This window comes from Dermacentor andersoni, chromosome 3 (assembly GCF_023375885.2).
Source record: "Dermacentor andersoni chromosome 3, qqDerAnde1_hic_scaffold, whole genome shotgun sequence".
In the NCBI taxonomy this organism is placed as follows: domain Eukaryota; kingdom Metazoa; phylum Arthropoda; class Arachnida; order Ixodida; family Ixodidae; genus Dermacentor; species Dermacentor andersoni.
In genome coordinates, this window is record NC_092816.1 from 80044906 (window position 1) to 80071464 (window position 26559).

Sequence of the window (26559 nt, forward strand, 5' to 3'; positions counted from 1 at the left end):
ATTGGCCAGATGCACCAGAAGTCTTTTGCAAAATGCAGTGGAGTGTATTACCCGGCACTTATCTTGGGGTTCCGCTCAGTGCCTACCGTGAGCCAATCGAATACTGGACGAGCGAGAGAGACGGAATGAAAGAGCAAACTAACAAATGGGGAGGCCACAACTTTTCGATGTTTGCTAGGGCCAAAGTATGTAATATCTTTTTAGTAGCTAAAGTGTTCTACGTCCTGCAGGTGCTATGCATGAGCCGATCTTCAATTCAAAAAATACACAGAGTGTTTGCAGAGTTTATTTGGGGTTCGGTGTGGGAACGCACGAGTAGAAGTAATTTGTTTCACACATTGCGCAATGGGGGACTTGGTTTAACGCATTTGTTTTTCAAGCAACTTGTATCGAGATTTGTTTTCTTCCGCGACCAAAGCGATGGGTTTCTGCGGACGGTAATCCAAGTGAGATTGCGCGATGCTTTGCCCGATTTTGTTGTATCGTCGCACGCAATCAAACCGATGGCATTAAAGGGCTATCTGCGTGAAGTTTCCATCGTGATACGTCTTCTAAGCGCTCGTTTTTCGAAAGACTACTTGTTTGCAGTCTCACGAAAACAATTGTATAAGGATCTTGTTGAAGTGTTTGTACCTACACCAGTGTATCGTTCTATGTATCACTTAGGACCTGAACGAGATGTTTTCAAGCGAGTCAATAACATGCCTGTACGAGCTAACACAAAATCATTCTTTTTCAAACTGCATACCGGCACACTGCCTGTTAAGCCATGGCTAAGAAGCAAGGGCTTGTTTGTCCCATGGTCAGACAACTGTCTTATATGTAACAAGGAAGAAACTGTCGAACATATCTTTCTTGACTGCCACGATGCCCACTTTCTTTGGGACATCCTGCAAAGAACATTAAAAAAGGAGCTTCCTATCACTGCGTTCGGAATAAGGTTTTTGCCATGTGCTGAACCTGACGGTGTGCCGGTGGACATGTTGATGCTATTGTGTATGCAAAGTGTGTGGCGAACTCGTATGGCTGTACGCAATGCTGATGTTGATGCAAGGTCAGCAATGTATTATTTTACTGAGAACGTTAATTATACAAGCGAAGTGTTGAAACTGCTGAGTGATCCGCCAAATTGGCTTTCAGTGTTGAACAGTTTGGCTTCGATGAAGCCATTTTAACATGACACGTCAGTCTTAGTTACGACTAGACGTTTTAACATTCGGTTTTATTTGACAATATTTGTATGTACTTGCCAAGCCGGTAATAAAGAAAAAAAAAACTCATGACTGAGTGGTAGCGTCTCCGCCTCACACTCCGGAGACCCTGGTTCGATTCCCACCCAGCCCATCTTGCAAGTTGTTTTTTATTCATGAAGGGCCTGCCGGTCGGCGTCCGCGGCGTTGGCCGCGGACGCAGACGACATCGCCTTTTCTGCGACACGAGCTCCTTAACGCTGTCGCGTTAAAATTAAAGAACGCACAAGGTGAAGAGGGAACTCTGTAAAACCACCAGGCATTCACGAACGCCGCACGTATGCAATCATTTAGGTTGCGCTCCCACCAATTCACGTATAAGTTGCTGTCTGCGCGCGAACGCGCAATGTCAGTGGCTCGAAAAAATCGGCCTGCAGCCGCACTTAACGTAGTGTTATGACACATAGGAAGAAGGCCTTTCAATGACAAATGACACTCTCGCGAACTCACATTATGAAAAAGCAAAGACTGCCTTGTCGCAGGAAGAACTTATCCACTTCATACGGTCCGTTTTCCAGGTAGTTCATCTCCCCTCCCCCCCCTCCCGTTCATATCTTCAACTACCTTATTCCACAGGCAACGCTTTTTCGCGTTGTCATTGTAATCATTCAGGCTCGATTCCCACAAAGCCGGGAACTGCTCAACGAGGGATACAAAATAAAAAACCATGTCGTTACTCCAAGAGCACATGCTGTTTAAAAATATATATCCTGCACGCACGTGCAGGTGGAACGGCGGACATGAAACGACTAGCTTTTGCCGAGCCGCAAACTAGATTGCATTTGGCTGAAGACACTCTGTTGCCGGACAACATTCGTTGGCTACGCCGAAATTGCTGCGGTTTGCATGCGGTCCGCCGCCAAAACTGAAGCGGGAAAAGCCTCGGCGATTTGTTGGACCGCGAGGGCCGCGGTATTACTTACACGGGCCAACGGCGGTCCGCACAAACTGGTGACCTTCTGTCACGTGATGCGCGGACCGCGGTCCAAAAGAGCAATTTGGTCCGTCGTGTGGATCGTCCTTAACTGAGCCGGAGGCGTTTCCTATCATATTGGCTGTGGCGGTGGAGCGCAAAGGACAGAGCACTTATCGCTGTTTCTTTGTTTCCCAGGTTGGTTTCTTTCTCTGCGTTACTCCTCTTGAAACGCGCTCTTTCCGCTACAGCCAATCTATACATTTGTGTTCATTTACTGTTTTTATTGCCATATTTTGGAAAGTCATAGACCTCTACAGTTGCAAACTATGTCGCCTTGCTGTGAATGTCGCTCTGTGATAGATGAAAGCGAATTGTTTTTGACTTGTTCACAATGGGAATTGTCATATCATAGCTTTACCTGTTCCAGGGTTGCCGAAAGTGCGATTAAGGGCAAAGGAGATCAATTCAAAAAGTATTGGAAGTGCGAGTGTTGCAGGCCTACAGGAAGTAAAAGCACCTCCTCGGCCAAAGCGTGTAAGAATGAAAATTAGATAATAAAAAACGCTCAAATGGACCAACAACAAAACTTGCTTGTTAGTCTGCCAAACAAGGTAGACGGGATCGAACTGTCCGTCCAAACATTTTCCGATCCCTTCGATGAAATTCAAAGAAGGCTTGACAGCCACGAAAAGGAATTAAACACTGTCAAACGGAAAGTAGAAAAAATAGAGAAGTACGCTTCTCCTAGGGAGCTCGATCAGATTCAGGCTGACAGAGGCACTTGAGTGGCGTGGCAGACATCTTAACATTGAAATACGCGGTGTACCTGAGGCTGACAGTGAAAACCTACGCGAAAAGGTATATGATCTTACAAAGAAGCTTGAACTTTAACCTCTGTCTGGGGAAGATGTGGCAGTTCATAGGCTCCTAGCAAAGTAAAGAAAAACGCGAGGAATTATTATCCGCCTTGCCCGGAAGGAACTGAGGCATGCATGAATTACCAAAAGCGAGCCTTAAGGGACAACCAGTGCAAAATATGCATTAACGAAAACTTAACCTCTCGCTCGAGGAAGCTTCTTGCCACTGCCAAAGAATGGACAAAGGAGGAGGGGTACAAGTTCGTGTGGCACTCAAACGGAAAAGTTCTCGTGCGTACGGCAAACGGTCAATCGGCAATTATCGTTAAGGGTGAAAATGATCTTTATGCTCTATTGGAATGAACGCCAACTTCTTATTGCTATCATTTGACTCTTTGGCGAAATGAATCATTTGGGATATATTGGCAAGGAGGATTGTTCCACGTCCTTGGCCACTCAAAAGGAGGGACTGTCTTTCATACATATGAACATTCAATCAGTCTCCAGCAAGCTACCTGAATTAGAATTTTTTTCTCATATAAATTGTCAGTGCAATGTAGTCATGCTAAGCGAAACACGGTATTGCTCTGATGATGTCTTTCGCCCGCCTCGCAAAAAAGTATTTCATAAAAACCGAGCCTCACGTCGGGGTGGGGGAATATCTGTTTTGATGATTCTCTAACGTATCAACTATTAGCTGAGTATTCTTCTGTGACAGAAAACTGCGAAATGTTGTGTGTCCAAACACGGTGCAGTATGTTACCACCCGCCGAATGGTTTATTGAAATTATTTTTTAATTTCTTCAGAGCGCATGCTTTATCTTGCGTCAGAAAACAAATATAAAGTGGTCTTAGGAGGAGACTTCAACATTGATATGAGTTCTGATGGTGCTAGGAAAACAATATTTCAAAGAATTTCTGTGTCAAGCGGATGTAAAAATGCAATTGAAACGTTCACGAGAATAACAGAAACTACGAAAACTACTGTTAATTTTTTATAACGAACTATAATTCATTCTTAGTAACTAGAGAAGTCTTAAGCTGTCCTCTTAGTTACCACATGCCAGTAGTCATGTTTATCTACACAAGAGCAAACGAAACCGAAAAAGATAACACTGAAAAAACATTTCAGACAATAAATGAGTACACAATAACTGCCTTTCAAAATGCCTTGAGACAAGTATCTTGGAAGGAGGATTTTCAATAAAATGAGGCTGAGCCAGCATACAACATTTTCTTAAAGAAATTCTCAGCTATTTATGCGCAACATTGCACACACAACGAAAGAAACCACAAAGCCTATCGGAAACATTGGATCACCAAAGAGCTTCTAGAATACAGAAAAGAGAGAAAATTTGCACCAGGTTTATAAAATCTCGGAACGGCGAGGATCCGAAATGCTTCAACATTTTTACAAATAAGTTAAATAAAGAGCTAAGAAATACAAGAAATCGCTATTTACGTACTTTTTCTTCATGCGAGGGACATACAGAGAAGATGTGGAAAAGTTAAATGAGCTAATGGGATGCAGACAAAACACTGAAACTATAAAGAAAGTTTCTGTAAATGGAGGCCTTTTAACCGGAAAACATTTAGTTAACGCATTTATTCATTACTTCAGAGACACTGATTCCCACTCATCACAAAGCTCACCATATGTATTTCAGTTCCCTGCAACTGTGGACACTATCTTTTTTCAAGCGACAACCCCTACCGAGATTGTTTCATTTTTTCTCAATCTGAAAAATTCATGCAGCTGCGATGCTGATGGCCTCCAAATAAGACTTATCAAATACGTCATTTGTGACATTGCAGCTGGGTTAGCTTATGTTTATAACTTATGCGTAACATCAGTTACTTTTCCGGAAAAAATAAAGACTGCAAATGTTATTGTGTTATATGAGAAAGGTGGGAAGCTCGCTATAATAAATGACCGTCCGATGTCTATTCTCCCGCAGTTTTATAAAGGTCTTGATCTTTCAGCAAGAAACATAAACTGATAACAGAAGCTCAGTACTGTTTTCAGCAAGGTAAATGAACAGAACTAGCACGTGTTGCAAAGAAAAGATATATACTGCACAACCTCGCAAATTAGTTACTTTAATTGGTCGATTCATAGATTTTACAATGCGTTCGGCTGCATAAGTCATGACCTCCTAATACTTAAGCTTGAAAATATGACATCAGGGGCCTTCCTCTTCAGTTACTGACATCCTACCTTAGAAATCGGCAGCAATATCTGTCCTTAAGCACTAGCGTATCATCTACACGACAAATACAAACAGGCGTCCCTCAGGGAAGTATCCTGAGTCCATTTCTATTTAACATCTACACAAACGACATAGTTCTTATCCACCGAGAAGCAAAATCCATAAACTACGCAGTTGATAGAAGTCTTTTGTATCAAACAACTCTTATACAGGTCTCATTGGTGCAGCGAACAATCTCTCAATCCCTCTCTAAAAATGGAGCCAGGACAACTTTTTAAACCTAAGTTCCAATAAAACACAAGCAGTCATCTTTAAAAGAAGAGGTACGTGTACTCCATTGACCTACAAGATATTTTACAACTATGGGAATATAGAGGTTGTTGACGTGGTAAAAGTACATGGCGTATACTTTACCGACACATTGCAATGAGACGTTCACATGGATTTTATACTCCGGAAATTGAGCCGCATAATAGGAATACTTCATCGAAATCGGTACCTTTTACCTACGTCAGCTAAATTGATCATTTATAATGCACTGTTTGCCTTGCATGTAAATTATTGCCATCTTGTATGGGGCACAACATCAGCTTCCAATCTCTCTAAAATACTACTGATGCTAAACAAAACAATACATGCTATCGCAAATGGGCCGTACAACTCATACACTGAAGGTCTTTTCACCAAGTACAACATAAAAAATTCATCACCTCTACAAAAAAAAAAAAACTCTCCTACGCACCTACTACTTTCAGGTAAAAGATAGAAGAAACTTATTAAGAAACATAGCACACCCAAAAGAGAACACACCCACATATGACACACACAGTCATGAAAAATGACTCATACCTTTTTCGAGAACAAATTACAGCCATAAAATGGTCGAAAACACCTTGCCATGGCTACTAAATTCTTATGTAGAAGCCGGCATTGACATCCACGCCTTGACACCATTGAAGCTCATCTGTCTGGAGCAAACTACGATTGAAGTCTCCATGGTACAGTGAAACCACGTGTATTCACAGTGAGAGAAAGAGAGAGAGAAACAACTTCGTGTAGTCGCCTGCAGAACGACACCATGACTAAATGGCGCCGTCACGCGGGCCCTGACGTCTTCTCAGCGGGTGGTCTCCATGCAACTTAGCGCGTGTAACTCCCGTGGTCGGTCGCCCTGAAGGGCAACGTTCCGTCGGTTTCGCTCGGCCTTTGTCTTTCAAGAGCCGCCGAGACATGCTGGACGGCCCAGGTTCGGCTTTCGTGGTCGTAGCATTCTGCCGCAGCCGCGAGTCGTGGCGGAATCGTTGTACTTGTCGAAGCTTCGTCGGGGAACTTGGTGCAGTCCCACAGGATGTGCTTCAGGGTGGCCCTCTCCCGCTGGCACACGCGGCACACATCACTCACATATAATTTCGGCTATAGATGAGTCATTAACACTTGCTAACCGCTTCCTTATTTACAGTGAAAGAAATGTAGTTAATCCCTTTATTCAATGTTACCCACTGTTATTTGTTTTTCATTTCTGAAAGTGTTCTTTGCCACCGGTCTGCCAATATGTGAAAGAGGTCAGGTACCACACAAGCTGCCAATAAGCAGCTTTTACCTTGGCCCCCTCCATTTGCGTGTAAATGGGCACAAATAAAGCCCCTCCATCCACGCGCCACCGCCGCTTTCTTAAGTATCGACAACCGCCTTTTCCCCTCACACCAAATCCGGTTCCGGCATTTCCGCTTCCGGCATTTCCGGTTCCGGCATGTCCGGTTTTAAGATTTCCGGTTCCGGCGTTTACGCTTCCTGGAGTTGCGCTGCGAGAATTTCCACTGTGATTGCAGACGATGGTGAGACGCGCGTGCTTAGCAACCGGTGCTAATTTGAGTAGCTCGCTCTAGCCATTCCACCAAGCGTCATTCGTGTGTATCTACGTGCTTGTTTGCGTACGCTGCGCCCGCACGCTTTGCCTGTCGTCCCCTTTCTCTGACAAAGTGCGGAGAGCCATGGGCTGGGGCACAACACACGAACACAATTCGCCGTACACATCTGCTCGCGTCACAACACTAACACAATTCGCCGTACACCTTTGCACGCGTTACAACACGCGCGCACGCACCAATTCACTGCACACCTCCACTCATATCGCACAAGAAAAGCACACTTGTTTTCACCATGTCACTGAATGCCCTCCACGCAAATTTGAACTTGTTATATTTCATAGCTTCACGTCATTGCAGTTCTTCACGCAGTGCACGCACTTGGGACGTTCGTTACCTTCGATCTGCCGTACGAGACAAGTTCAACCTCAGAATCAACAGCATAAACTCTATACGTCTGCCGTACAAATTGGCGTCGCGAACTCCTTCACTAAAGTCCCTCCATACGTGCTGGCTGGAGGGGATGTATGCTTCAAAACAAGAAGAATTCAAAGGCGACAAGCTGTTGTATTCCGCTGAAGTAGTAGTTTGCGGTCGCTGTTTTCGAAATGCACCAAAAACGGGAGCGGTCTCCAAGCACCCAGGCACTACATTCCACTGTACGTTGTCTCTCGTGGCACAACTTGTCGCAGGTTGACCCGAAGCAGCGAACACGACCAGATCGCCGATTACAGTAGGCGGAGGTTCTTGGATGGAATCGCATTAACAGTTTCAACCGCAGCTGGTGCAATTAAAGCCTCTCCGTAGACGCGAAAGTAAACAACGCTAAAAAAACATAGGGTCAATTCCACTCGGAACAGGAAGCTGAAGCTACGTAAGTTCCGCTTGACGCCGGAAGCTGAGGGGGTGAGGGGGAGAGGAGCGTGGAGGAGGAGGGCAGGTTGGCAGTACTTAACCTGGTCGGCGGTGACGCGTGGATGTAGGGGCTTTAGGCACAAATAAAACGAAATAAAGAGACTTGTTCATATAGGCTGCTTCAGATTTTTATATGAAAAAGAAAACTGCTGTTAGTGACGTGCTTCAATACAAGAAAATTATTCCTTATGTGAGTTCCGTTTCAAGTTTGTTCCCTGCCACAAAAAAAATAAAGAAAGAATTCAAAAGAAACATCTCGTTTCATGCAAACATGAGAGGCCCATCATTGCCAGTAGCGGAGTTTTGTTGCACATTAAAGTTGAGCCAATTTATTCCTATTAATTCTTACTCATGTATTTTAGATAGAAAAATTAACAATTCTTATTAATTTATGTAAAATGCAGTTTTTACTAAACAACTCTGACAATGGCACAGATGCACTTGGAGGTGTGTCATTCCATGCCGAATCGACCAGTGTTTTTTTGGAGACCACAAGTATAGCTGAAAACTCTGCCACATGTTTACTGGCGTTCAAAATTCCTTCCCCACTTTTATTTATTTTTGCCAAAAATTTTGTGGCATTTTGGTGACATTTTAGTTTTCCTACTCAGCTGAGCTAGATGATATCCCTCAACATTCTTTTTCAAATGCACATTGTATTAATCGAGGCCTTCAAATGCTGTGCATCGAAATACGGCGAAATAATGGGACTGCCAAAATAGCCAATTTTTCAAATATTTGAATACTTCGAGCGCTTTTGGCCCCATCAAAAGTGAGTAAAGTTGCAATGCGTAAATTTTTTGTAAAAAATTCAGAAGACAGAAATTAAATACAGGATGGTAGCCCAGGTGACATAGTATAGCAAAAAAATAATTGAAGATCTGAAGGTTCAGCTGATCGCCTGTAAAGAAACTAAAATTCTAACCTTTTGCAAGAAGCTTCGTGCTGAAGGTAAAAATCGCTTCGGTGGTTGGCCATTTGATATATTATTATATAGCTCTACATGTCTGCTATTCATCTCTGAAGTTAAAAAAGCCATTATTTTTAAACGCTAAAAATTATTTTTTGAATTTTGTCAGCATTTGCTTTTATCGGATGTGCACACAAACTCGGCGGCCGGGAATGCAGACGACAAAGCTGGCTTCGTCTGCAACACAGATGACAGAGACGCAGTGTTGGGGTCGCCATTTTATTGACAAGAGACACACGCTCTAACGCAACAAGGTTTGTGCTTGGTGTGGGTCGGGTAAACCACAGCCATTGCATATAAGTTATCAATAAGTGTTAAATTCATGAGGGAGTCATGGAATGCTAAGAGATGTTTCATGCAGCTTACAAAAGGAAATATTTGCTATTACGTAGACAGCAAATCTAGAAGAAGCGCTGATATTGCTCATGCAAAGTATTTTATAGACATATCGCACTGCAATGCAATGTGCCATACAGGGAGCATGATACTTTGTGCCCTGCTCCCTGGAACCCAATGACTATGCAAGTAGAAATCACCTACATAATTAAAACTGAAAACCTACACGAGTATGAACAAATTTTTGTGATGTTGCGTGTTACCACTGTTTCAGAATCGGACCGGAACATGCTCATCTATAAAAGTCATATGTGCCATATTCAGTCTGATGTGGTCAGATGTCTTTGGCGACCGATTTTTGCGCTCATGTTAAAAAAATATGAGTCGAGACAGCGGCGCATGACGTCACCTGCTTTATAATGATAAAAAAAGGCAGTCAGTTTGTTGACTAGTTTTTGTGGCTAATTATATTAACAATTCCTCCTTCCTCTGCTGTAACATCGGGAGTGACGCAAGGATCGGTGCTTGGACCATTGCTTTTTCTCGTCTATATTGACGACCTCCCTGACTGCATTACGTTTTCCTCTGTTGAGCACTTCGCTGACAACTGTCTACTTTACTATAAAATTACTAATCCATCTGATGCATGTAAACTGCAGAACTATTTGAATAATGTGTCACTCTGGTGCACTAAATGGCTAATGTAACTTAATGTAACCAAACGTAATGCTATGCAAATTTCCCGTCGTTAAAAATGCAGTAACACGCGCCTATACTTTCTTAACAGTGGCCAGCTAATGTTGTTCTTGGGGTCAGTGTTTGTTGGCTTCTCATGATATGACTAATAAAAATCGAGCCCCTCGGTTAACCCCCTTTCTTCTCGTTTATTACATAACGAGGGTCTCGAATGAGGCAACATTGATGCATTCACGTACCATATGTGGGTTTATTGACCAGTTGCCTTCACCCAAAAAGATCACGTTCTCGTGACGCCTGCGGCAAAAAGGACGTTCAACGTCCGCCGCCAAGGTCTGTGAGTAACTAACGCTCTCAGGGTTCTACTAGTACACATATATACCCAAGAAAGTGGATGGGGAAACGCCGCCGCGGTAGCTCAATTGGTAGAAATCGCACGCCAAATGCGAAAGTTGTGGGTTCGGTTACCACCTGCGGCAAGTTGTTTTTTCGTCCACTTTAATTTCCATTAAATTATCGTTTCTTTATTTCATTTATTAGGCACAAGTAATTTCCCCTATGTTGTCCTTGGTGTCAGTGTTTGTTGGCTTCTCATGACAAACTTCGAGAACGCAATTCAACATGCCTTTTCCTAAATCCAAGATTTTTTGCAGAAATTGTTTGTTATGATTCCCCCACTCCTTTCCGTAGTGCCTCCGGGCACTGAAAGTAAATAATTAAATAAATAAATAAATCTTTCCTGGCCAGATGGCAAGGCTTCATATCTTTATGCTGTACGTGTGACCCGCAAATGAACATTATAAAACATAATTTAGCGCACTTAAAGAATAATACTTTTTTTTTCGAGACTCACTCGCGTGCCCTCTCTCTATCGGGCGCACAGAGCAAGCGGCGGTGATGAAGGTGTGTTGTAAATAGGGCAGCGACATTTGTGACAAGCTGGCTGTCTTTTTTTTTTTGCATTTAGAATTACAGCCATACTCCTAACTTTTCCGTAATTATGCGACTTCGGCACATAGACCTGACAAGTAAGTGCCATAGCCCAGGACGCATGCAGCAATTTTCAGTTGCTTCGACGTATCATCTGTGAATGCCAGGATTCAAACCGAAACAAGACAGCAACTTATTTCATGCCAACTGTGATATTGATCATTTCAGCCTCACCACAACCGAGATCTCCTGGCACCTGCAGAACATAGTGGCGGGGAAGAAGGGGAGCTGTCCGTGATGCTGGACGAAAGGTCGAGCACCAACTCTCCAACCACGTTGAGAAGAGTCGAGTCGCCGCCCACACTCAGCACAAGAGGGCCGAGGCAGTTACGCTCCTCGGGGCCGACAAGCGAGGACTGGGTCCAGAGGCAGGCAGTTTTGCACACTATTACCTCAGCCATGCAGCAACCGTCCGAGCCAAACGACGCCTCTTTTTTCTTTGCCAAAACGATTGCGGCTCATATAAGGCAGTTGGACGCTGTGAAGCAGGTGCAGTGCCAGAAAGAAATTCTGGAATCAGTTGAAAAATTTCTGACAATGTAAATAAATGTGTGTGCAAATGTTCATTTTATTCCTACTCATCAACATATGCAGATGCCCTCTGCCACGGCACAACACCTTGGGCGTTGAAGTATTCCCGCATGTCCTCACGGACCCTGGCACCAAATGCGTTTACACGTCCGCTTGTTGCTCGTAGGTCAACAAATATTTCCTCCCTACTATCTTCGGGCGCCGAGTCAGGAAATGTGCTCGTCTTTGTCAAGGCAGTTATGTAGCACACATCCTGCCTTCACCATGGGGACAACTCTTTCAGGCCCAACATTGATTGTAGTGGGAAGAAAGCGAAAGTATTGGCCAGTTTACCGAACGCGTTCGCCACAACCCGTCTTGCTCTGGACAACCTGCAAAATGTATACAAAGGGAAAAATTATTGCATTTTCTTAGGTAAGCATATTCAAAAGCCTTATAACGCCCTCTAAAATACAAAGAATCAAGCTTAATATGCTTGCATGTAATTGAGGATCCGCTGATCACCCGACAGGCTGCGACCTCCATACAGCTTCATCAGGTTCTTTCCGATGGGAAATGCGTCGCCGGCCACAAACACGGGGGGTAGGAATAGACCTGCTCCAACTCCCACAAGGTCTGACAAGTTTACTCTGTTGGCTTCCAATGCCACCTGCAGGGGCGTGGTCTGCCATACTCCTGCGTCGCCTCGAGCACCGGACACAACAACGTCAATGTAGGTAAATTTGTAATTAGCATCCACAACACCCAGAAGAATAATGCTCAACGACTTTTTATAGTTAAAGTAACGGGACCCAGAGTTGATTGGTCCCACGGCGGCCGCATTTCGATGGGGGCGAAATGCGAAAGCACCCGTGTACTTAGATTTAGGTGCACGTTATAGAACCCCAGGTGGTCGAAATTTCCGGAGTCCTCCACTACGGCGTGCCTCATAATCAAAAAGTGGTTTTGGCACGTAAAGCCCCATAATTTTCTTTTATTGGTTTGATTATGCAGACATGCTTCCTATCTATTGCTTCCACACAGTTTGGAAATTGTCAATTTTCGTCAAACCCCTTAATAACGTACTGCCAATCTTGAGCTGTTTTTGGTGACTTCCTATAATTTTGCTTAGCTTATGACAGATAGCCGAACATGCTTCGGGAATGAAATCGTTGGCGGGGGAGTGCCCGACTCTGAACTGGCGACTTAGCGAATGGTGCCTCTCGCCTTTAAATAAAAAAGGCGAGGTGGAAGGACCCATTTAGATTGCCGGTAGAGTGGCTGCATACTGGCGCATGCAGCCAAACTATACTAAACGTGGGCAGTTTATGCAGACATGGCAGCTTGGCAATCGTTTTGCTTTTTTTCGTACTGCCGATGTCAGCGAAATAGTGGCGTTTTAGCTCCTACAAACCCCACATCACTGCATGTCGCTGGGAAGGTACAGAATGACAAGGCACAGATCTCCTAGAAAGAAAATAGCTAGCTGCACACTACACTGTGGCAACACATAAAGCATGTGCATTCGGCTGCTGATCTTGAAGCCTGATGTTGCACCCGGTGCTACATTTCACTGCAATTGGCTATGAAAAAGTACACTAGGCGCAGCAATGCAATGAGAAGTGATGTAAGGCTACAACAGCCCAAACCAAGACGAAAAATGCTTACCAGATGCAAGGTAACGCAGCGTTGCTTGCAGCTTCGTCGCCGGCTGTATCGGCTGGCGCATGACAGTCGCCTTCCGTGCTATCCTAGGCCCCACGCGAGCGAGAAGTACCGCGAACTGCTCCCGGCTGACGCGCAGCAGCCGTCTGTACTCAGCAGGGTCGGACACTACCAGCTCTTTGAAGAGTTAGTTCTGTAGGCCGAGCTCCTTCCTGCACATCCGATTCAACATCCAACACGACCTTTTCGGGGCAGGGCAGTAATCTTCTTCGTCCACGCAAAGAGCCAACGCCATCGCAGCCAAACGAAGTTTCTGCTGCGCCTCCATTTCGACGACTCCTATTCGCGATACATGCGTAGCATGAGCGCGAGAGTTTTGGCGGCGCACCGCATGCAAACCGCAGCAATTTTGGCGTAGCCAACGAATGTTGTCCGGCAACAGAGTGTCTTGAGCCATATACAATCTAGTTTTCGGCTCAGCAAAAGCCAGTCAAGCCAGTCGTTTCATGTCCGCCGTTCCGCCTATATGTGCGTGCAGCAGATATATTTTTTAAACACCGTGTCCTCTTGGAGTGATGAGGAGATTTCATTTTGTACCCCTCGTTGAGTAGTTTCCGGCTTTGTGGGACTGGAGCCGGAATGATAACAATGATAACACTCTGGCCGAGAGTCTAGCTGGTTGGTCTGCTCTGCCGTCTGCTATGGCGGTCCGCCGTGTGGATGCGCTCTGCGCCGGAGCGGACCGCGGCGGGCTGTGACGTTGGATCACGTGACCGATCGGCCTGCAGACTTGGTCCGTCGTGTGGATCGGCCTTTACGAGCTGCGCTTCGTCGACGACGATGGCAGCACACGTGGTCCGGCTTGCGAACACAAGACGCGAAGTGCAAATGTCCAGGTTAGCCGAGGCGATGAAAATGCTTGTGGCAAATAGCATAGTACTCAAGATGGAAACAGCTGGGAAGGTCCAAGAAAAGTTGTACTACAAGCCTGTTGTAGCGTTGGGCCCCAGCCAACCTGGGAAACACAGAAAGTGTTATGTACTGGGAATTACTTTATTCCGCACATAGTACACTCAAAGGACGTAGCCTTGTCGGAGAGATGGCGACCACACTACATGACTTGGCGCGAACACACTGTCCACGTGATTGTCCCACACCAGAGCTTGCCAGGGATGTGGCTCCACCCATCGGCACAGTGGGGAATGTTCACACACAGTTCCGGACACTCCCACTACGCGGCTGCACCCGTCCGCATCCGAGGACCGAAACCCAAACTAATCACGGACACAACACATTTCCCCCCTCAGAAGGATGCCTTGTACCAAGTAGGCTGCCGTCTGATCCGTGCTGGTCGTTTCGGTATGCTCGATTCGGATTCGAGTGGACGTGAAGATGGCATAGCTGGTGTGCTTTCCGCTGGATTACTGTCCATGCCCCATGTGAGCGTTGCTGAGGCTTGTCTGTCCAGCTTAACTTCGCCGGTGCGCTTCCTGAGCTGGTTTAGATGGCGTCTCACAATTCTGCATGCGCATTTCACAAGCCAGGATCTGTGGCCCATCCTTTTAACGAGAGTTTCTTCTGTCCAGTCTGGCCCCTTGCCGAATCGTTTTACCCATACGGCTTCTCCTTGCATAAGTTGACGACTCTTGGGTAGGTCTGGTTGTGCAGCCTCCTGTCCTTCCGATGCAATGATGAGGTCCAACTGGTTTGGCAGCTCCCACCGGAACATGGCTTTAGCCGGTGTTAACCCGGTTGACTGATGTACCGTGGTATGCTGCCGAAACAGAAAACGTGACAAGCGAGCACTGAGCGAACCGGATGGTTCTCTGGCCCGTGCCCTCTTCAGTTCCCCAACATAACGTTCTGCTTGCCCGTTTGTAGCAGGATGGTAAGGAGCTGACGTTACGTTTCGAATGCCATTTCTCTGGTAGAAGTCTTGTATCTCGGAAGACACAAATGCAGCCCCATTGTCCGACACAACCTTGCGTGGTATGCCAAAAGTGGCAAACAAAGAGCGCAGCACATTAATGATTGCTGTTGATGTTGGGCTGTTCACCGCTCGCACCTCTACCCACTCAGTAAAAGCGTCGACAACAACCAAAAAGGTATGTCCTTCTACCGGACCTGCAAAGTCCACGTGCAATGTGTGCCATGGTGTCGTTGGCTGCGTCCAATTTGGAACTGGAGCCTTTTTTGGATCGCTCTGGGTGCGCTGGCACTGGTCGCATGACTTGACAGTTGTTTCGATCTCGGCGTCCAAGCCAGGCCACCAAAGATAACTGCGCGCACAAGCTTTCATGGCTACAATTCCACGATGGCCTGCGTGAACCAATGAAATGGCCTGTTCTCGTGCTCCTGCTGGTATGACAATTCTTGAGCCCCAGCTGATGCATCCTCGATGGATAGCCAGTTCGGTGGCTCTTCTGCGGTATGGGGTGAAACTGTCTCCCTGCAGACGCTGCACGGTGCCATTCTGTACTGCTGAAAATACCGCTGCTAGGATTGGATACTCTTGCGTTAGTGTGGCCACAACCTCAGCTGTCAACGGCGGTCGTGGTAACGCCTCGAACATGAGCACGTCTCCAGGTGGGTTAGGCTCTTCAATGCGGTCTGGCAGAGGCAGTCTACTCAGCGCATCTGCATTCTGATGACGACTACCGGCACGATACTGGAGGTTGTAGTTGTATGCTGACAGTTTGAATGCATTTCTGGTACCGGCTTCCGTGGTCCGAGAATCCCCAGTAACGGCTGGTGGTCAGTCACGAACGTGACTTCTCGACACACAATGTACTTGTGGAAGTGTGTGGCTGCAAAGACTACAGCAAGACCTTCACGGTCAAGTTGTGCATAGTTACGTTCAGCAGCACCCAATGTTCGGGATGCAAACGCAATCGGTGCCTCTCTGCCTTGGCTGTCCAGCTCAGCAAGCACTGCACCTACACCACAAGGTGAGGCATCACATGAAATCAAGAGGGGCTTGCTTTCGTCATAGTGTGACAAAACAGTCCTCGACAACAAGCACCGTTTCAGCTCATCAAACGCCTTTTGATGCCGTTGCTCCCACTTCCAAGTCTTGTCCTTTGCCAGAAGTTCATACAGGGTTGCTGCAACTGTAGCACGATGCTCTAGAAATCGATCATAGAAGGCCAACATGCCTAAAAATGACTGCAGTGTCTGCTTACTTGTGGGCGCTGGTGCCTTCACGATAGCGTCCACTTTTTCCTCAGATGTGTGAATCCCTGCTGCATCAATCTTGTAACCCAGGAATTTAACCTCTGCCACACGAAACTGACACTTGGATTTGCACAATCGTAGGTTTGCCTCAGCCAGCCGCTGGAGAATTGACGCTAGGCGGTCCTTGTGCTCTTTTGCGGTTGCTCCAGTCACGATGATATCGTCCAGGTAAACACAAACTCCCGGCAAGCCGCTCAAAGTTGTCTCCATAAACCGCTGGAAAATTGCTGGGGCTGCTGTAACACCAAAAGGAAGCCTGTTTGCCTTCTACAGCCGTTTTGTAGTGTTTACTGTGAGAATCTGTGCTGTCGCTGGAATCACATGAAGTTGAGTGTAAGCTTGAGCCAAGTCCAAGGTGCTAAGCACCCGGCCACCTTTCAAAGTGCTAAACACTTCCTCTGTTGTGGGCAGGAGGTATGAAGCCTTTTTCGCAGCTTCATTCACTGTACAGCGGTAGTCACCGCAGGCGCGCAAGCTTCCATCTTTTTTCCGCACCCATCTATAGCGGTTCCACAGCCACCGTAATACTCCACAAAGAAAGCAACAAAATCCCATTAAAGAAAGGCGTCAGACAGGGAGATACGATATCTCCAATGCTATTCACAGCATGTTTACAGGAGGTATTCAGAGACCTGGAGTGGGAATTGGGGATAAAAGTTGATGGAGAATACCTTAGCAACTTGCGTTTCGCTGATGATATTGCCTTGCTTAGTAACTTTATAAAGTAAATTACTTTATTCCGCACATAGTACGCTCAAAGAACGTAGCCTTGTCGGAGAGATGGCGACCACACTACATCACTTGGCGCTAACACACTGTCCACGTGATTGTCCCACACCAGGGCTTGCCAGGGCAGTGGCTCTACCCATTGGCAAAGTGGGGAATGTTCACACACAGTTCTGGACACTCCCACTACGCGGCTGCACCCGTCCGCATCCGAGGACCGAAACCCGAAATAGTCACGGACACAACAGAAAGAGCGATAAGTGTCGTGTTCTTTGCGCTCCACCACCACAGCCAATATGATAGGAAACGCCCCCGGCTCAATTACGAGCTGCGCTTCGTCGACGACGATGGCAGCACACGTGGTCCGCCTTGTGAACAGAAGGAATATGATATGGAATGACCTGCGCAGGAACGCTACCATGGCAGAAAACACAACTGCATCATGCAACATGCAGCATAATAAACTGCTCCCATAACATCACTTATTGCGATAACGATGTTTCAAACGTAAACAAGGTTTCCTGAAATTGGCACACACTATTCAAACAAATAAAGATTGTAGAGAGTGATCCTTTTTAAGTTCAGCAGATTTTTTGTTAAACGTTGCCTGTGCCAGGTAGCATTATTCTTGTTCTTGAGCTGGATTATTCAAAGGTGGACATTACTAGCACAAGAAATGGAAACACATTCAACGGATTCTCACAAATTTACTCATTCCCTTATAACATTACGGCACATATTGTAGTTTACAAATTGTACACAGTGAGTTTCAAGGACGTGCATTAGCGCAAGGTCTTGGGCCATTTGGTGCATGGGTAGTATATGCGAAAATATTAATTTAAATAAAGTACAGTTTAAAGTCCAGCGTCCATTCCTGTCTAACGCCTTTCCCTTGTGTGCGCCTGCTTTGTGTTTCGCTGGTACCCCCATTTTTCAAGTGGAAAGACGTATTCACTTGAAATTAATTTCGACGATGACGCCAGTTTCGAGATTCTTCCACAAATGGGAGACGAAATACTTGGGCATTCCAGTTACTATTGTGCTACAATGCATAGCAGTGCGTTTTCTTTAAAAAAGTAATTGCAACAGAGCATTTCTAGAGCCACTTTGATGACATCTGTATCGTTACTGTTGTTATTCTGGTTATAAATAGGGATAAATGCCTCAGAAAGGCTGGCCAACGTTTCAATAGGTGGACCTATCTTCGTCAAAGGCGGCCTCGTCATCCTCCGCATATTAGTTTTAAAGGGTTAGTAAAGTGACGTCACGTGTGGTTGTCGGTACCGGCTGGTTGTAACGAGAGATACTTCAAACAGAATAATCACTGTCGCCTGACGTCTGTGAGCGTGGTTCCCAAGACGGGAGGGCAAGAGCGGGAGAGTGGAAAGGTGGGGAGAAAAGAAAGCAAAGGAGAGAGAAAAGAAGGAAAAAGAGGGGGACACCAAGAGGGGGAAGAACAAGAAACGGAAAAGAGGGGCATGGGAAGGTATTGGGAAAGCGAGAGGTTAGGGAGCCTTCAGGGGTGTCGTTGGCGCCATGCTTTTGTAGCGTTGCAAGAGCCGGTCAGCGGTCAGTGTGCTAGTAACAAGAAATACCCAAAAAGACATAAGTTGAAAGAGTAACTTAGTAGCTTAGGAGCAAATGGGTCAAATAATTTTCAAGGAGTTAGGATGGCGACAAGGAGTCTGGGTTCCAATGCATGAGGTAACTGGAAGGCAGCGGCATGGCCTTTCGAGAAACGCTAGCCCCAGTAAGTCGACGTAGGTGTCGTTACGGCGGTATACCGAAATGGCGGTATCCTATGTGGCTGAGGCACCGAAAAATGTATGCTGGCGTCTCGGATTTTTGAATGTGTTGGTGAGGGCATTTCAAATAAATATATAATTAAAACAGGCCAAAGAAAAGGGGGGCGGCGAAACCGGGATAACAAATAGGAGGGTGACGTGCGCAGAAGCGGGCGGGGGCAGGCGTACATGAGAAATGGGGGTCGTACAGTTGATATAAACGTAAACACATGAAAGAGTACATTAAATTGAGCACAAGGCAGGAAAAAAGTTTTCGGAATGGAGCAATAGGTGAGATTAAGAAATTAAGGTTAGCTGGTAATATAACACGTTTTGTGCCTTGGTTGATGATATGATGATTTCAGATTTAAGTTACCGCTTTTAAAGATTCTAAGTTGCCACGTGCCGAATTTTTTCTCATTGGATGTAGGCAATTATACTTGTGTGTGAGGTATGAGTCCGTATATTTCTTTTCTACTTGTCAAGTCTACTTTTCTCTCCTTGAATAAGTTCTGAGACATAACAATTTCGAATTTGAGGAGAAGTACTACCTACAGATACATGGGACAAACTGTGGTACTCCTTTTGCACCAACTTACGCGAACATATTTATAGGGATTCTAGAAGCAGATTTCCTATCGCGCTGCACTGAGAAGCCCCACACATACCTACAATACATGGACGACGTATTCCTAACATGGGGACATGGTCAAGGCAGTCTAGATAAATATGTAGCATTTGTAAACACTTTTCATCGAACCATAAAATTCACATCAGAATCTTCAACTGAGCACATAAACTTCCTAGACACAACAATATACATTGAAAATGGGGCACTAAAGACAACGCTGTATAGGAACCCTTTGGACAAACAACCGTACCTAGAATATACGAGCCATCATACACGACACCTACATTGCAAACAAGGCATTTTTAAAGGCCAAGCCACAGGACTACGTCGCATTTGCGCTGAAGACCAAGACTACATAGATAGACTCGATCACCTTTAAGAAACCCTATCAAACAGAAACCACGCAATCAGTGGCCTTCCAAAAACCTATTCCACTGCAAACACTCTTGATCGAGCCTAGGTCCTCAAGCCCCGCCCGAAGTTAACAAGAACAACTACTAAACTCTCAAATGCACTCTCAAACTTGAACAACATCCTCAGTAAATACTACCCAATCCTCACCAGCAACCAGAAACATAAATAAAAATGGCCGACCCGCCCAGAGTAGCTTACAGACGCAACACTAATTATAAAAATATTCTTGTGCATGCCAAACTAAGGAGAAAGACGGAGTTGCGAACCGGTCCCTGCTGCCGCCGCAGGTGCTCTACGTGCAAACATATTCAATCTAGTACTACAGTCAAAAGTACGGCGTCGAATTACTAACAGAAAGTAACTTCGGGTTTCACCTGCACAGCAAGCAACGGAGTATACTTTCTCAAATGTGCCGCTTGTAGCAAGCAATGCATAGTTGAGACTGGAAAACAAATTCATACAAGACTCAACGGCCACCGCGTGGATACAACACACAACTTACCTAAAGCAGTAGCCAGATACTTCAATGAACATGGTCATATATTTGACAAAGCAATGCTCTCTATACTAAAAACAAATTTCCGTTCACCTCGCGGAAGGAAATATAGGGAATCATACCTCATACACAAGTTTATTTGCCTACACCCGATTTGAATAACTGGGCACGTGGTTACTCAAAATCTTGAAAAGCCCACTTAAATCTCAATTTCTCATATCATCAACCAATGCACAAAACAGGCTATGCTACCAGCTAATCTTAATTCCTTAACCTCACCTATTCCTCCATTCCGCAAAATTTTTTCTAGCCTAGTACTCAATTTATATACTCTTTCATGTATTTACGTTTATATCAACTGTACGACCCCCTTTTTCCATGTACACCTGCCCCCGCGAGCTTCTGCGCACGTCACCCTTCTATTTGTTATTCCGGTTCGCCACCCCCCTCCCCCACTTTTTTGTCTGTTTAATTACATATTTTTTTTGAAACGCCCTCACCAACACATTAAAGAATCCCAGACGCCAGCATAGCCTATTCTGCGCCTCTGCCACACAAGGTATCGCCATGTCTGTATACCACCGTAACGACACCTTGGTTGAGTTTTCGGGCTAACGTCCCTTGAAGGACTATGCCGCTGCCTTCCAGTTACCCCCTGCATCGCACCCCAGAATCCTCGTCGCCATCCTAACTCCTTCAAAATTACTCGACGCATTTGCTGCTAAGCTACTAAAGTCACTCTATCAACTGGTGTCTTTTTGGTTCTTTTTTGTTACACTCACACTGACCGCATGACCGGCTCTTCTAACGCCACAAAAGCATGCCGCCAACGACACCCCTGAGTGCTCCCTAACCTCTCGCTTCCGCAACACCCTCCCATGCCCCTTTCTTTTCTTTTCTTGTTTTTCCCACTCTTGGTGTCCCTCCCCTACTTTTTTCTTTTTTTCCTCTCCTTCGCTTTCTGTTCTTTTCTCCCCACCTTCCCACTCTCCCGCGCTTGTCCCCCCGTATTGGGGAACACGCGCATAGACGTCAGGCAACAGCGCTATTTCTCTTTGAAGTCTCTCCCTTGACATCTAGCCCTCACCGACAACGGAACGTGACGTCACTGTACTAACCCTTTAAAATTAACATGCCGAAGATGAATGACGAGGCCGCTTTTGACGAAGATAGGCCCTCTTATCGAAACGTTGGCCAGCCTTTCTGAGACACCTTATCCCTGTTTCTAACCTCTATACCACAGTGTGCTATTCCTTCTGTTAGCCTATTTCTTGATTGGAGTGTCATTCTGGAAATTTATCCTAAGTGGATACACTTTCTAAACTACCAGCTACAATTAATAAAAAGAATTATGAGGGAATGAGGTTTTGTTAATCAGCTGAATATGCGTCTTGATTTCTCGTAGAAGTAATGTTTGGCACTGTATTTAGAGTTATGTTAGCTGCAACAGCCAGTCTTTAATAAATTGCATGAAACTTAAAGATAACCAGCCTGCATGTCAGTGTCTCCATCATTGCTGTGGGCACAAGCAAATCATGCCATGGTTATGTTACCACTGGATGCTTAATGGAGAAAGCAAGTACCTTTTTTGAGTGTTATTATTTACTGTCATGTCATTTTGCGTGTACATATATTTATTTAGGTATTTATTTTTTAAGATTTATTTCTTTTAGAAAATGTGTTTACTTGAGGGCCATACACACAACACCTGTCAGTTTTCAATCGTGTTATGGTGCCAAGCTGCAGGAATTTTGTACTTTGCAAAAGTTTCTAAGAAGTTTCTGATGTTCTCAATCTACACATGGTTGTACATTTACACCGAGGTTTGGTTACGAATAAACACTTCACCAAGAAAAATGGTGTTTGTCTGCATCAGTTCAGCCCTCTTGATTTTGTGAAGGACCATTCACTGTGACAATTAAAAAAGTGGCATAGCAGTAATGCTAGCAGCTTTACAATATGCTTTATTACAGGCAATCTAGGAGCATACTTTGGGCCCGACGTGACCGATGCCTGCAATGCAAAAGTGCCTGTATCTATATTTTACCCCTATTCTCTCACAGCAAACATACCAACGTGAGATAAAAGATAATTATATTCAAAACAACATAAGTGAGCAGTATTTTAAGACAAGCGCTCTTTTAAACACTGCTGAATACACTGGAGCGTAAAAGGCTTTTAACACAATTTGAGCGTTGCCGTTCAACACAGCTGCAACAATATTTCAAAGGACTTTTATTGTTGAGACTCACCAGATCTGCAAAAATGCTTCAAGGGCTTTCAATATTGACAAAGAACACATTTGAATAATACGTCAATGGACTTTCAATTTTGAGACTCAACTCATCTTCAACAATGCTTCAATGGGCTTTCAACAACGAAATATGTCATATTTTCAACAATCTATCAATAATCTTACAAATTGAAACGCCCCAATGACGTGTCGACAAAATGTGACGGTCCTATTATCAACACTTGTCAATAACTTCCTCAATATGTTTCAACAATTATCCAAAGTTCTTAGAATGCCATTTGCTGACGTTGAACGATGACATTTCGATATCCTTCGAACAAATTTTTTGTACGGGTAGTTTGGAAGCATTCAGCACACGCCCATTTTAGAAGAGGTTAGAGGCGGGTTCGCGCTTTTCAATAATTGGGTGCAGAAAACGGTGGAGATAGCTTCCCATGAACTGCAGGTAATTTAATCAGCACACAATCGCCAACGACGAAGTTGGGCTCTTTGGCACTGCGTTTTTGATCGGTGCAGCTCTTCGACTTCATTTGCTTGTTCTTGATGCACTTTCGCAGACGCTATAGTGCCTTTGAAGGGTCTGTGCTGAAACATTTGTCAGCCAATCCCACAAAGTCTGGTTCGAGGTTGGCGTCCATGAAGAACAGCGGGTGCAACAACGGTAGTCGCGTGAGGCGTAGAGTGATATGTTTGCAAGAATTCAAACATCGCTGTCCTTACATCACGACGCTCTTACAGGGCCAATAAAATGTATGACTTTACTACACTGTTAAATCCTTCGACCAATCCATTAGCTTGCGGGTAATACACAGAAGAGTTGTAATGCGTGCTTGAACGCTCTGTGAGAAATTAAAAGCTCGCTGAAGAAAATTGTGGTCGATGATCGGAGACAATACTACGTGAATACCCTTGTCTTGCAAAAAGCTCAAGAAGGAATTTTGTAACTGTAGATGTGGTCGCATACCGTACAAAAGCCAACTCTGGCCAGATTCTGTAATACTCAATAATTGTAATAGCGAAACGGCAGCCAGCTGAAGCTTGCGTGAAAGGTACAACAATGTTGATAGCGACTTCTTCCCAGGCCTTCTCAGGAAAAGTGAAAGGTTGCATTGGAGCTGCAGATGTACATGATCATTTGTCACATGACTGGTAGGTTACACATGTGCACACAAGTTTTTCAGGGTCGATTATCCATGCATGGCAACCAAGACGACTCTCCAAGACGAGGTTTGGTACAACAAATTACTGGGTTAGACTCATGAGCCTGATCCGTGAGACGGCGGGTCAAAGTTGTAGGCACGACAATCTTGTCACCCCGGCATAGAACGTCGATAAGAATCTAGGGTTCAGATCACACGTGAATGTAAGGGAGCAGCTCTTTTGACAAGGATTCCTTGTCAGGCCAAAAGTAGTGGTAAACTCCTTACCTTGAGTGATAGCCTGATTTCCTGCACTTGCTTCTTGAAGCTTTTGCATGGTAACTACTGGGGACAAGACAGGTACAAATTGTTCTTCGGATGCATCGCTGATGAAACTTTATAAAGGCAGCCGGGAGAGGGCGTGAGCCACGACGTTTTCGCTATCCTTCCTGTTTTCATGATGTAATTGTAGCACAGCAACCGTGATGACCAGCGCGCAATCCTTAACGGACGGTGACTTCTGCCTTTGTTGAAAGGAGTGTAACCAAAGCAGCGTGGTCCGTCCGAAAGATGAAAAGGCGGCCTCGCAGGTAAATGTGCCAGTGCTCGCAGTCCCAGACGTAGGCAAGGGCCTCACGTTCACCGACTGAGTACTTCCGTTCAAGCGGTTTCAAAGTACGTGAGGCAAACGCGACAGCTTGCAGTGATGCTCCGTTATCCTGCTGCGGTACAATACCTAATCCATATCCTGAGGCATCAGTTGAACGTACACAGCTAACTGAGGATGAAAACGGTGAAGAACGTCGCAATATGTTACCAACGTTTTCAGCTACTCGAAACCACTTTGTGCTGCCGTATTCCAAGCGAAAGGCGCATTTCTTCGAAGCAAAGCACGCATTTGCTCCACAACATAAAAGAAGTGCATAATAAACTTGGAGTAGAAGCTTGTAAGTCCCAGCAGTGAGCGAAGTTCATGAATATTTGTAGGTGATGGGGCCTTGGTGGTCGCCTCGATAGATGACATCAGTGGGAATAAGCCTTTGACGCTGACGACATGAGCTATGAAAGTAAACTCTGCCACGTCAAAAACACATTTAGGTTGAGCCTGAGGCCAACAACAGAGAGCCGTTTTAAAACAGTGCGCAAATTGACTAATTGATCCTCTCTGGATCGTCCATACACCATTATGTCGTCAATGTAAAATAAGACGCATTTGTATTCTTTGAGGAGCACGCTGACGGTGCTGTTGCCAGTCCGTAGCAAACCTTGAAGCGAAATAGTCTGTTGTGCGTTATAAACGTCGTAAGATCACGACTCTCTGGACTTTGTCTTAAGTGTTGGTAATACAAGATAAATATAGCTTGCAAAATCGCTGTACACCAGCCAATATGTTCAAAAGTTCCTTAGTTTGTGCGAGGGGAAAACTGTCCACTGCTGTAGCTTTCTTTGGCTCTCGTAGGTCTACGCACATGCGAATCGAGCCATCCTTTTTTCTAGCTACGACAATTGGTGAGACGCCCTCAATGATTTCCTGAGCTTCTATTTTTCTACTTCTGCCGAGACTTGCTCACGGCAGTCATCTCAGGGTGCTAGCCACTGGTTGAACAGACACGCAAACTCCAACCTTGTGAGTGAAACCTGTGACAGTTCCTAGCGGCTTTTCAAACAAGTGCTCGAACTCGGAACGTAATTCAGGAGGTAGCACAGAAGTTTCTTGCGTCTTTAGCAGACACCTGAGCGGCGACCCTTAAATCTCCATATCCAGAGACGCGATACCATATAAAGCAAGAATGGTTGTTCGTCCAGATCCAACGTACAGAAGAGCAGCAAGTGCATCGGCCACGAAATGAAACTGTAGCAATGAAACATCCTTTTATAGGAATAGCTGACTTAGAATAATCGAGGAACTGGACGGATGTTGATGTCAGAGAAAATACAGTAGCAAAATGACGTCGGTAAAGTTCTCCTAGGATTGAAACCGATGATCCAGTGTCAATCAGGAACGACACAGAAATTCCGTCAATTTCCAAGGCTGCATAAGTTCCCTTCTTACGGCTCCGGAGATGACAAACATTTATGTCATAGTCCGTGTCAGCAGTATCTGTGTCGTCTTCCGTGACATGATGAGTTTTTTTCAGACTTTCGGAGAGACTTGGAAACCTTTTGGAAATGGCCAGTATTTTCACATCTATGACATTTATGTGTTTTAGCTTTGCAGTGAGGGCTGTTCGCAAGATGCTCCAAAGAACCACAACCACAACATTCTTGCTTTTTCAAAGCTCGACGGCTTTCAGTTGGCGTCTTATAGCATTTACACGTGCTACAGTGTTTTCTCTCGTATATGAAGTGTTCGTGGCTTTAACGTGATGCACTGGTGCTTTATTTTTTTGCACCGTCATGTTGTGCAAGTTCTCTCGCTTCTCTAGAAGCTTGATCATGCTGTCTTCCAATAGTAAGGGCTCGAGAAAGCTTAGAGACTCTTCCAGTAGAATTATGTTCACGCAAGCATTTGCTGGTAGTTTTTTCTATGAGCTGGTCGCGCATGATGTCGTCTGCCAAGTCACCGAAGTTACGCGCTCTTACGGGACATCCTAGAGTGGTGAGGTTCACCTCACCACTCTAGGATGTCCCGTACTCTAGGATGTCCACTCTAGCACCTGGGGCTCGTTCACGGCGATGGAAACGGTGACGCGGTGCGATG

General features: G+C 45.2%; 1 pseudogene; it reads right to left on the reverse strand.

The window, feature by feature from the left end:
* Positions 1 to 11567: 11567 nt before the first annotated feature.
* Positions 11568 to 13508, reverse strand: LOC140216365 (uncharacterized; annotated as a pseudogene).
* Positions 13509 to 26559: the final 13051 nt, after the last annotated feature.